The sequence below is a fragment of the Ambystoma mexicanum genome, chromosome 2p, assembly GCF_040938575.1.
Source record: "Ambystoma mexicanum isolate Mex_15411 chromosome 2p, UKY_AmexF1_1, whole genome shotgun sequence".
Classification (NCBI taxonomy): domain Eukaryota; kingdom Metazoa; phylum Chordata; class Amphibia; order Caudata; family Ambystomatidae; genus Ambystoma; species Ambystoma mexicanum.
In genome coordinates, this window is record NC_090923.1 from 1,501,114,057 (window position 1) to 1,501,129,651 (window position 15,595).

Sequence of the window (15,595 nt, forward strand, 5' to 3'; positions counted from 1 at the left end):
CTTCATGCAGCCAAGTCTCTGTGATGGCTAGCAGATCTAGGTCGAAGCTGGAGATGAGCTCGTTGATTTCTAAGGCATGGGCAGTGAGCGATCGAGTGTTAAGTATCTCATGCCATAGGAAGGGTCTCAGGTTTGGTATAAGCATTGAGATATCACATCACATGCTATAGGAAGGGTCTCAGGATTGGAATGGGAAGGACTTGGATATCACATCTCATTCTATAGGCAGGGTCTCAGGTTTGGAAAGGGAAGGAGATGGATATCACATTTCATGTTAGAGGTAGGATCTTAGGTTTGGTATTAGAGGCATTGAAATATCACATCTCATGCTATCAGAAGGGTCTCAGGATTGGAATGGGAAGGAGTTGGATATCACATCTCATGCTAAAGGGAGGGTCTCAGGTTTGGAAGTGGAAGGATTTGGAAATCACATCTCATGTTATAGGAAGGATCTCAGGTTTGGTATTAGAAGCATTGAGATATCACATCTCATGCTATCAGAAGTATCTCAGGTTTGGTATTAGAGGCATTGAGATATCACATCTCATGCTATCATAAGGGTCTCAGGATTGGAATGGGAAGGAGTTGGATATCACATCTCATGTTATAGGAAGGATCTCAGGTTTGGTATTAGAAGAATTGAGACATCACATCTCATGCTATAGGAAGGGTCTCAGGATTGGAATGGGAAGAAGTTGGATATCACATCTCATGCTATAGGAAGGGTCTCAGATTTGGTATAAGCATTGAGATATCACATCTAATGCTATAGGAAGGGTCTCAGGATTGGAATGGGAAGGAGTTGCATATGACATCTCAGGCCATAGGAAGGGTCTCAGGTTTGGTATAAGCATTGAGATATCACATCTCTGCTATCGGAAGGGTCTCAGGATTGGAATGGGAAGGAGTTGGATATCCCAAATCATGTTATAGGAAGGGTCTCAGGTTTGGTATTAGAAGCATTGAGATATCACATCTCATGCTATAGGAAGGGTCTCAGGATTGGAATGGGGAGGACTTGGATGTCACATCTCATGTTATAGGAAGGCTCTCAGGTTTGGAAGGGGAAGGAGTTGGATATCACATTTCATGTTAGAGGAACGATCTCAGGTTTTGTATTAGAGGCCTTGAGATATCACATCTCATGCTATAGGAAGGGTCTCAGGATTGGAATGGGAAGGAGTTGGATATCACATCTCAAGCTATAGGAACGGTCTCAGGTTTGGTATAAGCATTGTGATATCACATCTCATGCTATAGGAAGGGTCTCAGGATTGGAATGGGAAGGAGTTGGATATCACATCTCATGTTATAGGAAAGATCTCAGGTTTGGTATTAGAGGCATTGAAATATCACATCTCATGCTATCAGAAGGGTCTCAGGATTGGAATGGGAAGGAGTTGGATATCACATCTCATGCTAAAGGGAGGGTCTCAGGTTTGGAAGTGGAAGGATTTGGAAATCACATCTCATGTTATAGGAAGGATCTCAGGTTTGGTATTAGAAGCATTGAGATATCACATCTCATGCTATCAGAAGTATCTCAGGTTTGGTATTAGAGGCATTGAGATATCACATCTCATGCTATCATAAGGGTCTCAGGATTGGAATGGGAAGGAGTTGGATATCACATCTCATGTTATAGGAAGGATCTCAGGTTTGGTATTAGAAGAATTGAGACATCACATCTCATGCTATAGGAAGGGTCTCAGGATTGGAATGGGAAGAAGTTGGATATCACATCTCATGCTATAGGAAGGGTCTCAGATTTGGTATAAGCATTGAGATATCACATCTAATGCTATAGGAAGGGTCTCAGGATTGGAATGGGAAGGAGTTGCATATGACATCTCAGGCTTGGTATAAGCATTGAGATATCACATCTCTGCTATCGGAAGGATCTCAGGATTGGAATGGGAAGGAGTTGGATATCCCAAATCATGTTATAGGAAGGGTCTCAGGTTTGGTATTAGAAGCATTGAGATATCACATCTCATGCTATAGGAAGGGTCTCAGGATTGGAATGGGAAGAAGTTGGATATCACATCTCATGCTATAGGAAGGGTCTCAGATTTGGTATAAGCATTGAGATATCACATCTAATGCTATAGGAAGGGTCTCAGGATTGGAATGGGAAGGAGTTGCATATGACATCTCAGGCTTGGTATAAGCATTGAGATATCACATCTCTGCTATCGGAAGGATCTCAGGTTTGGAAGGGGAAGGAGTTGGATATCACATTTCATGTTAGAGGAACGATCTCAGGTTTGGTATTAGAGGCCTTGAGATATCACATCTCATGCTATAGGAAGGGTCTCAGGATTGGAATGGGAAGGAGTTGGATATCACATCTCAAGCTATAGGAACGGTCTCAGGTTTGGTATAAGCATTGTGATATCACATCTCATGCTATAGGAAGGGTCTCAGGATTGGAATGGGAAGGAGTTGGATATCACATCTCATGTTATAGGAAAGATCTCAGGTTTGGTATTAGAAGCATTGCGACATCACATCTCATGTTATAGGAAGGGTCTCAGGATTGGAATGGGAAGAAGTTGGATATCACATCTCATGCTATAGGAAGGGTCTCAGGTTTGGTATAAGCATTGAGATATCACATCTCATGCTATAGGAAGGGTCTCAGGATTGGAATGGGAAGGAGTTGTATATGATATCTCATGCCATAGGAAGGGTCTCAGGTTTGGTATAAGCATTGAGATATCCCATCACATGCTATAGGAAGGGTCTCAGGATTGGAATGGAAAGGACTTGGATATCACATCTCATGCTATAGGCAGGGTCTCAGGTTTGGAAAGGGAAGGAGATGGATATCACATTTCATGTTAGAGGTAGGATCTCAGGTTTGGTATTAGAGGCATTGAAATATCACATCTCATGCTATCAGATGGGTCTCAGGATTGGAATGGGAAGGAGTTGGATATCACATCTCATGCTAAAGGGAGGGTCTCAGGTTTGGAAGGGGAAGGATTTGGAAATCACATCTCATGTTATAGGAAGGATCTCAGGTTTGGTATTAGAAGCATTGAGATATCACATCTCATGCTATCGGAAGTATCTCAGGTTTGGTATTAGAGGCATTGAGATATCACATCTCATGCTATCATGAGGGTCTCAGGATTGGAATGGGAAGGAGTTGGATATCACATCTCATGTTATAGGAAGGATCTCAGGTTTGGTATTAGAAGCATTGAGACATCACATCTCATGCTATAGGAAGGGTCTCAGGATTGGAATGGGAAGGAGTTGGATATCACATCTCATGCTATAGGAAGGGTCTCAGATTTGGTATAAGCATTGAGATATCACATCACATGCTATAGGAAGGGTCTCAGGATTGGAATGGGAAGGACTTGGATATCACATCTCATGCTATAGGCAGGGTCTCAGGTTTGGAAAGGGAAGGAGATGGATATCACATTTCATGTTAGAGGTAGGATCTCAGGTTTGGTATTAGAGGCATTGAAATATCACATCTCATGCTATCAGAAGGGTCTCAGGATTGGAATGGGAAGGAGTTGGATATCACATCTCATGCTAAAGGGAGGGTCTCAGGTTTGGAAGTGGAAGGATTTGGAAATCACATCTCATGTTATAGGAAGGATCTCAGGTTTGGTATTAGAAGCATTGAGATATCACATCTCATGCTATCAGAAGTATCTCAGGTTTGGTATTAGAGGCATTGAGATATCACATCTCATGCTATCATAAGGGTCTCAGGATTGGAATGGGAAGGAGTTGGATATCACATCTCATGTTATAGGAAGGATCTCAGGTTTGGTATTAGAAGAATTGAGACATCACATCTCATGCTATAGGAAGGGTCTCAGGATTGGAATGGGAAGAAGTTGGATATCACATCTCATGCTATAGGAAGGGTCTCAGATTTGGTATAAGCATTGAGATATCACATCTAATGCTATAGGAAGGGTCTCAGGATTGGAATGGGAAGGAGTTGCATATGACATCTCATGCCATAGGAAGGGTCTCAGGTTTGGTATAAGCATTGAGATATCACATCTCTGCTATCGGAAGGGTCTCAGGATTGGAATGGGAAGGAGTTGGATATCCCAAATCATGTTATAGGAAGGGTCTCAGGTTTGGTATTAGAAGCATTGAGATATCACATCTCATGCTATAGGAAGGGTCTCAGGATTGGAATGGGGAGGACTTGGATGTCACATCTCATGTTATAGGGAGGGTCTCAAGTTTGATATTAGAAGCATTGAGATAACAAATCTCATGATATCGGAAGGGTCTCAGGATTGGAATGGGAAGGAATTGGATATCACATCTCATGATAAAGGAAGGGTCTAAGGTTTGGAAGGGGAAGGATTTGGATATCACATCTCATGTTATAGGACGGGTCTCAGGTTTGGTATTAGAAGCATTGAGATATCAAGTCTCATGGTATAGGAAGGGTCTCAGAATTGGAATGGGAAGGAGTTGGATATCACATCTCAAGCTATAGGTAGGGTCTCAGGATTGGAATGGGAAGGAGTTTGATATCACATCTCATGCCATAGTATGGGTCTCAGGTTTGGTAGAAGCATTGGAATATCACATCTCATGCTATCGGAAGGGTATCAGTATTGGATTTGGAAGGAGTTGGATATCCCATCTCATGCTATAGGAAGGGTCTCAGGTTGGAATGGGAAGGAATTGGATATCACATTTCATGTTATAGGAAGGCTCTCAGGTTTGGAAGGGGAAGGAGTTGGATATCACATTTCATGTTAGAGGAAGGATCTCAGGTTTGGTATTAGAGGCCTTGAGATATCACATCTCATGCTATAGGAAGGGTCTCAGGATTGGAATGGGAAGGAGTTGGATATCACATCTCAAGCTATAGGAAGGGTCTCAGGTTTGGTATAAGCATTGAGATGTCACATCTCATGCTATAGGAAGGGTCTCAGGATTGGAATGGGAAGGAGTTGGATATCACATCTCATGTTATAGGAAAGATCTCAGGTTTGGTATTAGAAGCATTGAGACATCACATCTCATGTTACACGAAGGGTCTCAGGATTGGAATGGGAAGAAGTTGGATATCACATCTCATGCTATAGGAAGAGTCTCAGGTTTGGAAGGGGAAGGAGTTGGATATCCAATCTCATGTTATAGGACTGGTCTCGGGTTTGGTATTAGAAGCATTGAGATATCACATCGCATGCTGTAGGAAGGTTTTCAGGTTTGGAATGGGGAGGAATTGGATATCACATCTCATGTCATAGGAAGGATCTCAGGTTTGGTATTAGAAGCATTGAGATATCACATCTCATGCTATAGGAATGCTCTCAGGATTGGAATGGGAAGGAGTTGGATATTACACTCTTGCTATAGGAAGGGTCTCATGTTTGGAATGGGAAGGAGTTGGATATCACATATGCTATAGGAAGGGTCTCAGGTTTGGACCGGGAAATAGTTGGATATCACATCTCATGTTATAGGAAGGGTCTCAGGTTTGGTATAAGCATTGAGATATCACATCTCTGCTATCGGAAGTGTCTCAGGATTGGAATGGGAAGGAGTTGGATATCCCATCTCATGTTATAGGACGGGTCTCAGGTTTGGTATAAGCATTGTGATATCACATCTCATGCTATAGGAAGGGTCTCAGGATTGGAATGGGAAGGAGTTGGATATCACATCTCATGTTATAGGAAAGATCTCAGGTTTGGTATTAGAAGCATTGCGACATCACATCTCATGTTATAGGAAGGGTCTCAGGATTGGAATGGGAAGAAGTTGGATATCACATCTCATGCTATAGGAAGGGTCTCAGGTTTGGTATAAGCATTGAGATATCACATCTCATGCTATAGGAAGGGTCTCAGGATTGGAATGGGAAGGAGTTGTATATGACATCTCATGCCATAGGAAGGGTGTCAGGTTTGGTATAAGCATTGAGATATCACATCACATGCTATAGGAAGGGTCTCAGGATTGGAATGGAAAGGACTTGGATATCACATCTCATGCTATAGGCAGGGTCTCAGGTTTGGAAAGGGAAGGAGATGGATATCACATTTCATGTTAGAGGTAGGATCTCAGGTTTGGTATTAGAGGCATTGAAATATCACATCTCATGCTATCAGATTGGTCTCAGGATTGGAATGGGAAGGAGTTGGATAACACATCTCATGCTAAAGGGAGGGTCTCAGGTTTGGAAGGGGAAGGATTTGGAAATCACATCTCATGTTATAGGAAGGATCTCAGGTTTGGTATTAGAAGCATTGAGATATCACATCTCATGCTATCGGAAGTATCTCAGGTTTGGTATTAGAGGCATTGAGATATCACATCTCATGCTATCATAAGGGTCTCAGGATTGGAATGGGAAGGAGTTGGATATCACATCTCATGTTATAGGAAGGATCTCAGGTTTGGTATTAGAAGCATTGAGATATCACATCTCATGCTATCGGAAGTATCTCAGGTTTGGTATTAGAGGCATTGAGATATCACATCTCATGCTATCATAAGGGTCTCAGGATTGGAATGGGAAGGAGTTGGATATCACATCTCATGTTATAGGAAGGATCTCAGGTTTGGTATTAGAAGCATTGAGACATCACATCTCATGCTATGGGAAGGGTCTCAGGATTGGAATGGGAAGGAGTTGGATATCACATCTCATGCTATAGGAAGGGTCTCAGATTTGGTATAAGCATTGAGATATCACATCTCATGCTATAGGAAGGGTCTCAGGATTGGAATGGGAAGGAGTTGGATATCACATCTCATGTTATAGGAAAGATCTCAGGTTTGGTATTAGAAGCATTGAGACATCACATCTCATGTTATAGGAAGGGTCTCAGGATTGGAATGGGAAGAAGTTGGATATCACATCTCATGCTATAGGAAGAGTCTCAGGTTTGGAAGGGGAAGGAGTTGGATATCCAATCTCATGTTATAGGACTGGTCTCGGGTTTGGTATTAGAAGCATTGAGATATCACATCGCATGCTGTAGGAAGGTTTTCAGGTTTGGAATGGGGAGGAATTGGATATCACATCTCATGTCATAGGAAGGATCTCAGGTTTGGTATTAGAAGCATTGAGATATCACATCTCATGCTATAGGAATGGTCTCAGGATTGGAATGGGAAGGAGTTGGATATTACACTCTTGCTATAGGAAGGGTCTCATGTTTGGAATGGGAAGGAGTTGGATATCACATATGCTATAGGAAGGGTCTCAGGTTTGGACCGGGAAATAGTTGGATATCACATCTCATGTTATAGGAAGGGTCTCAGGTTTGGTATAAGCATTGAGATATCACATCTCTGCTATCGGAAGTGTCTCAGGATTGGAATGGGAAGGAGTTGGATATCCCATCTCATGTTATAGGACGGGTCTCAGGTTTGTTATTAGAATCATTGAGATATCATATTGCATGCTGTAGGAAGGGTCTAAGGATTGGAATGGGAAGGACTTGGATATCACATCTCATGCTATAGGTAGGCTCTCAGGTTTGGAAAGGGAAGGAGTTGGATATCACATTTCATGTTAGAGGAAGGATCTCAGGTTTGGTATTAGAGGCATTGAGATATCACATCTCATGCTATAGGAAGAGTCTCAGGATTGGAATGGGAAGGAGTTGGATATCACATCTCATGCTATAGGAAGGGTCTCAGGTTTGGTATAAGCATTGAGATATCACATCTCATGCTATAGGAAGGGTCTCGGGATTGGAATGGGAAGGAGTTGGATATCACATCTCATGTTATAGGAAGGGTCTCAGGTTTGGAATGGGAAGGAGTTGTATTTGACATCTCATGCCATAGGAAGGGTCTCAGGTTTGGTATAAGCATTGAGATATCACATCACATGCTATAGGAAGGGTCTCAGGATTGGAATGGAAAGGACTTGGATATCACATCTCATGCTATAGGCAGGGTCTCAGTTTTGGAAAGGGAAGGAGATGGATATCACATTTCATGTTAGAGGTAGGATCTCAGGTTTGGTATTAGAGGCATTGAAATATCACATCTCATGCTATCAGAAGGGTCTCAGGATTGGAATGGGAAGGAGTTGGATATCACATCTCATGCTAAAGGGAGGGTCTCAGGTTTGGAAGGGGAAGGATTTGGAAATCACATCTCATGTTATAGGAAGGATCTCAGGTTTGGTATTAGAAGCATTGAGATATCACATCTCATGCTATCGGAAGTATCTCAGGTTTGGTATTAGAGGCATTGAGATATCACATCTCATGCTATCATAAGGGTCTCAGGATTGGAATGGCAAGGAGTTGGATATCACATCTCATGTTATAGGAAGGCTCTCAGGTTTGGAAGGGGAAGGAGTTGGATATCACATTTCATGTTAGAGGAACGATCTCAGGTTTGGTATTAGAGGCCTTGAGATATCACATCTCATGCTATAGGAAGGGTCTCAGGATTGGAATGGGAAGGAGTTGGATATCACATCTCAAGCTATAGGAACGGTCTAAGGTTTGGTATAAGCATTGTGATATCACATCTCATGCTATAGGAAGGTTTTCAGGTTTGGAATGGGGAGGAATTGGATATCACATCTCATGTCATAGGAAGGATCTCAGGTTTGGTATTAGAAGCATTGAGATATCACATCTCATGCTATAGGAATGGTCTCAGGATTGGAATGGGAAGGAGTTGGATATTACACTCTTGCTATAGGAAGGGTCTCATGTTTGGAATGGGAAGGAGTTGGATATCACATATGCTATAGGAAGGGTCTCAGGTTTGGAAGGGGAAGGAGTTGGATATCACATTTCATGTTAGAGGAAGGATCTCAGGTTTGGTATTAGTGGCCTTGAGATATCACATCTCATGCTATAGGAAGGGTCTCAGGATTGGAATGGGAAGGAGTTGGATATCACATCTCAAGCTATAGGAACGGTCTCAGGTTTGGTATAAGCATTGTGATATCACATCTCATGCTATAGGAAGGGTCTCAGGATTGGAATGGGAAGGAGTTGGATATCACATCTCATGTTATAGGAAAGATCTCAGCTTTGGTATTAGAAGCATTGAGACATCACATCTCATGTTATAGGAAGGGTCTCAGGATTGGAATGGGAAGAAGTTGGATATCACATCTCATGCTATAGGAAGGGTCTCAGGTTTGGTATAAGCATTGAGATATCACATCTCATGCTATAGGAAGGGTCTCAGGATTGGAATGGGAAGGAGTTGTATATGACATCTCATGCCATAGGAAGGGTCTCAGGTTTGGTATAAGCATTGAGATATCACATCACATGCTATAGGAAGGGTCTCAGGATTGGAATGGGAAGGACTTGGATATCACATCTCATGCTATAGGCAGGGTCTCAGGTTTGGAAAGGGAAGGAGATGGATATCACATTTCATGTTAGAGGTAGGATCTCAGGTTTGGAATTAGAGGCATTGAGATATCACATCTCATGCTATCATAAGGGTCTCAGGATTGGAATGGGAAGGAGTTGGATATCACATCTCATGTTATAGGAAGGATCTCAGGTTTGGTATTAGAAGCATTGAGATATCACATCTCATGCTATCGGAAGTATCTCAGGTTTGGTATTAGAGGCATTGAGATATCACATCTCATGCTATCATAAGGGTCTCAGGATTGGAATGGGAAGGAGTTGGATATCACATCTCATGTTATAGGAAGGATCTCAGGTTTGGTATTAGAAGCATTGAGACCTCACATCTCATGCTATAGGAAGGGTCTCAGGATTGGAATGGGAAGGAGTTGGATATCACATCTCATGCTATAGGAAGGGTCTCAGATTTGGTATAAGCATTGAGATATCACATCTCATGCTATAGGAAGGGTCTCAGGATTGGAATGGGAAGGAGTTGGATATCACATCTCATGTTATAGGAAAGATCTCAGGTTTGGTATTAGAAGCATTGAGACATCACATCTCATGTTATAGGAAGGGTCTCAGGATTGGAATAGGAAGAAGTTGGATATCACATCTCATGCTATAGGAAGAGTCTCAGGTTTGGAAGGGGAAGGAGTTGGATATCCAATCTCATGTTATAGGACTGGTCTCGGGTTTGGTATTAGAAGCATTGAGATATCACATCGCATGCTGTAGGAAGGTTTTCAGGTTTGGAATGGGGAGGAATTGGATATCACATCTCATGTCATAGGAAGGATCTCAGGTTTGGTATTAGAAGCATTGAGATATCACATCTCATGCTATAGGAATGGTCTCAGGATTGGAATGGGAAGGAGTTGGATATTACACTCTTGCTATAGGAAGGGTCTCATGTTTGGAATGGGAAGGAGTTGGATATCACATATGCTATAGGAAGGGTCTCAGGTTTGGACCGGGAAATAGTTGGATATCACATCTCATGTTATAGGAAGGGTCTCAGGTTTGGTATAAGCATTGAGATATCACATCTCTGCTATCGGAAGTGTCTCAGGATTGGAATGGGAAGGAGTTGGATATCCCATCTCATGTTATAGGACGGGTCTCAGGTTTGTTATTAGAATCATTGAGATATCATATTGCATGCTGTAGGAAGGGTCTAAGGATTGGAATGGGAAGGACTTGGATATCACATCTCATGCTATAGGTAGGCTCTCAGGTTTGGAAAGGGAACGAGTTGGATATCACATTTCATGTTAGAGGAAGGATCTCAGGTTTGGTATTAGAGGCATTGAGATATCACATCTCATGCTATAGGAAGAGTCTCAGGATTGGAATGGGAAGGAGTTGGATATCACATCTCATGCTATAGGAAGGGTCTCAGGTTTGGTATAAGCATTGAGATATCACATCTCATGCTATAGGAAGGGTCTCGGGATTGGAATGGGAAGGAGTTGGATATCACATCTCATGTTATAGGAAGGGTCTCAGGTTTGGTATAAGCATTGAGATATCACATCTCATGCTATAGGAAGGGTCTCAGGTTTGGAATGGGAAGGAGTTGTATATGACATCTCATGCCATAGGAAGGGTCTCAGGTTTGGTATAAGCATTGAGATATCACATCACATGCTATAGGAAGGGTCTCAGGATTGGAATGGAAAGGACTTGGATATCAAATCTCATGCTATAGGCAGGGTCTCAGGTTTGGAAAGGGAAGGAGATGGATATCACATTTCATGTTAGAGGTAGGATCTCAGGTTTGGTATTAGAGGCATTGAAATATCACATCTCATGCTATCAGAAGGGTCTCAGGATTGGAATGGGAAGGAGTTGGATATCACATCTCATGCTAAAGGGAGGGTCTGAGGTTTGGAAGGGGAAGGATTTGGAAATCACATCTCATGTTATAGGAAGGATCTCAGGTTTGGTATTAGAAGCATTGAGATATCACATCTCATGCTATCGGAAGTATCTCAGGTTTGGTATTAGAGGCATTGAGATATCACATCTCATGCTATCATAAGGGTCTCAGGATTGGAATGGGAAGGAGTTGGATATCACATCTCATGTTATAGGAAGGCTCTCAGGTTTGGAAGGGGAAGGAGTTGGATATCACATTTCATGTTAGAGGAACGATCTCAGGTTTGGTATTAGAGGCCTTGAGATATCACATCTCATGCTATAGGAAGGGTCTCAGGATTGGAATGGGAAGGAGTTGGATATCACATCTCAAGCTATAGGAACGGTCTAAGGTTTGGTATAAGCATTGTGATATCACATCTCATGCTATAGGAAGGGTCTCAGGATTGGAATGGGAAGGAGTTGGATATCACATCTCATGTTATAGGAAAGATCTCAGGTTTGGTATTAGAAGCATTGCGACATCACATCTCATGTTATAGGAAGGGTCTCAGGATTGGAATGGGAAGAAGTTGGATATCACATCTCATGCTATAGGAAGGGTCTCAGGTTTGGTATAAGCATTGAGATATCACATCTCATGCTATAGGAAGGGTCTCAGGATTGGAATGGGAAGGAGTTGTATATGACATCTCATGCCATAGGAAGGGTCTCAGGTTTGGTATAAGCATTGAGATATCACATCACATGCTATAGGAAGGGTCTCAGGATTGGAATGGAAAGGACTTGGATATCACATCTCATGCTATAGGCAGGGTCTCAGGTTTGGAAAGGGAAGGAGATGGATATCACATTTCATGTTAGAGGTAGGATCTCAGGTTTGGTATTAGAGGCATTGAAATATCACATCTCATGCTATCAGATTGGTCTCAGGATTGGAATGGGAAGGAGTTGGATATCACATCTCATGCTAAAGGGAGGGTCTCAGGTTTGGAAGGGGAAGGATTTGGAAATCACATCTCATGTTATAGGAAGGATCTCAGGTTTGGTATTAGAAGCATTGAGATATCACATCTCATGCTATCGGAAGTATCTCAGGTTTGGTATTAGAGGCATTGAGATATCACATCTCATGCTATCATAAGGGTCTCAGGATTGGAATGGGAAGGAGTTGGATATCACATCTCATGTTATAGGAAGGATCTCAGGTTTGGTATTAGAAGCATTGAGACATCACATCTCATGCTATAGGAAGGGTCTCAGGATTGGAATGGGAAGGAGTTGGATATCACATCTCATGCTATAGGAAGGGTCTCAGATTTGGTATAAGCATTGAGATATCACATCTCATGCTATAGGAAGGGTCTCAGGATTGGAATGGGAAGGAGTTGGATATCACATCTCATGTTATAGGAAAGATCTCAGGTTTGGTATTAGAAGCATTGAGACATCACATCTCATGTTATAGGAAGGGTCTCAGGATTGGAATGGGAAGAAGTTGGATATCACATCTCATGCTATAGGAAGAGTCTCAGGTTTGGAAGGGGAAGGAGTTGGATATCCAATCTCATGTTATAGGACTGGTCTCGGGTTTGGTATTAGAAGCATTGAGATATCACATCGCATGCTGTAGGAAGGTTTTCAGGTTTGGAATGGGGAGGAATTGGATATCACATCTCATGTCATAGGAAGGATCTCAGGTTTGGTATTAGAAGCATTGAGATATCACATCTCATGCTATAGGAATGGTCTCAGGATTTGAATGGGAAGGAGTTGGATATTACACTCTTGCTATAGGAAGGTTCTCATGTTTGGAATGGGAAGGAGTTGGATATCACATATGCTATAGGAAGGGTCTCAGGTTTGGTCCGGGAAATAGTTGGATATCACATCTCATGTTATAGGAAGGGTCTCAGGTTTGGTATAAGCATTGAGATATCACATCTCTGCTATCGGAAGTGTCTCAGGATTGGAATGGGAAGGAGTTGGATATCCCATCTCATGTTATAGGACGGGTCTCAGGTTTGTTATTAGAATCATTGAGATATCATATTGCATGCTGTAGGAAGGGTCTAAGGATTGGAATGGGAAGGACTTGGATATCACATCTCATGCTATAGGTAGGCTCTCAGGTTTGGAAAGGGAAGGAGTTGGATATCACATTTCATGTTAGAGGAAGGATCTCAGGTTTGGTATTAGAGGCATTGAGATATCACATCTCATGCTATAGGAAGAGTCTCAGGATTGGAATGGGAAGGAGTTGGATATCACATCTCATGCTATAGGAAGGGTCTCAGGTTTGGTATAAGCATTGAGATATCACATCTCATGCTATAGGAAGGGTCTCGGGATTGGAATGGGAAGGAGTTGGATATCACATCTCATGTTATAGGAAGGGTCTCAGGTTTGGTATAAGCATTGGGATATCACATCTCATGCTATAGGAAGGGTCTCAGGTTTGGAATGGGAAGGAGTTGTATATGACATCTCATGCCATAGGAAGGGTCTCAGGTTTGGTATAAGCATTGAGATATCACATCACATGCTATAGGAAGGGTCTCAGGATTGGAATGGAAAGGACTTGGATATCACATCTCATGCTATAGGCAGGGTCTCAGTTTTGGAAAGGGAAGGAGATGGATATCACATTTCATGTTAGAGGTAGGATCTCAGGTTTGGTATTAGAGGCATTGAAATATCACATCTCATGCTATCAGAAGGGTCTCAGGATTGGAATGGGAAGGAGTTGGATATCACATCTCATGCTAAAGGGAGGGTCTCAGGTTTGGAAGGGGAAGGATTTGGAAATCACATCTCATGTTATAGGAAGGATCTCAGGTTTGGTATTAGAAGCATTGAGATATCACATCTCATGCTATCGGAAGTATCTCAGGTTTGGTATTAGAGGCATTGAGATATCACATCTCATGCTATCATAAGGGTCTCAGGATTGGAATGGGAAGGAGTTGGATATCACATCTCATGTTATAGGAAGGCTCTCAGGTTTGGAAGGGGAAGGAGTTGGATATCACATTTCATGTTAGAGGAACGATCTCAGGTTTGGTATTAGAGGCCTTGAGATATCACATCTCATGCTATAGGAAGGGTCTCAGGATTGGAATGGGAAGGAGTTGGATATCACATCTCAAGCTATAGGAACGGTCTAAGGTTTGGTATAAGCATTGTGATATCACATCTCATGCTATAGGAAGGTTTTCAGGTTTGGAATGGGGAGGAATTGGATATCACATCTCATGTCATAGGAAGGATCTCAGGTTTGGTATTAGAAGCATTGAGATATCACATCTCATGCTATAGGAATGGTCTCAGGATTGGAATGGGAAGGAGTTGGATATTACACTCTTGCTATAGGAAGGGTCTCATGTTTGGAATGGGAAGGAGTTGGATATCACATATGCTATAGGAAGGGTCTCAGGTTTGGACCGGGAAATAGTTGGATATCACATCTCATGTTATAGGAAGGGTCTCAGGTTTGGTATAAGCATTGAGATATCACATCTCTGCTATCGGAAGTGTCTCAGGATTGGAATGGGAAGGAGTTGGATATCCCATCTCATGTTATAGGACGGGTCTCAGGTTTGTTATTAGAATCATTGAGATATCATATTGCATGCTGTAGGAAGGGTCTAAGGATTGGAATGGGAAGGACTTGGATATTCCATCTCATGCTATAGGTAGGCTCTCAGATTTGGAAAGGGAAGGAGTTTGATATCACATTTCATGTTAGAGGAAGGATCTCAGGTTTGGTATTAGAGGCATTGAGATATCACATCTCATGCTATAGGAAGAGTCTCAGGATTGGAATGGGAAGGAGTTGGATATCACATCTCATGCTATAGGAAGGGTCTCAGGTTTGGTATAAGCATTGAGATATCACATCTCATGCTATAGGAAGGGTCTCGGGATTGTAATGGGAAGGAGTTGGATATCACATCTCATGTTATAGGAAGGGTCTCAGGTTTGGTATAAGCATTGAGATATCACATCTCATGCTATAGGAAGGGTCTCAGGTTTGGAATGGGAAGGAGTTGTATATGACATCTCATGCCATAGGAAGGGTCTCAGGTTTGGTATAAGCATTGAGATATCACATCACATGCTATAGGAAGGGTCTCAGGATTGGAATGGAAAGGACTTGGATATCACATCTCATGCTATAGGCAGGGTCTCAGGTTTGGAAAGGGAAGGAGTTGGATATCACATTTCATGTTAGAGGAAGGATCTCAGGTTTGGTATTAGAGGCATTGAGATATCACATCTCATGCTATAGGAAGAGTCTCAGGATTGGAATGGGAAGGAGTTGGATATCACATCTCATGCTATAGGAAGGGTCTCAG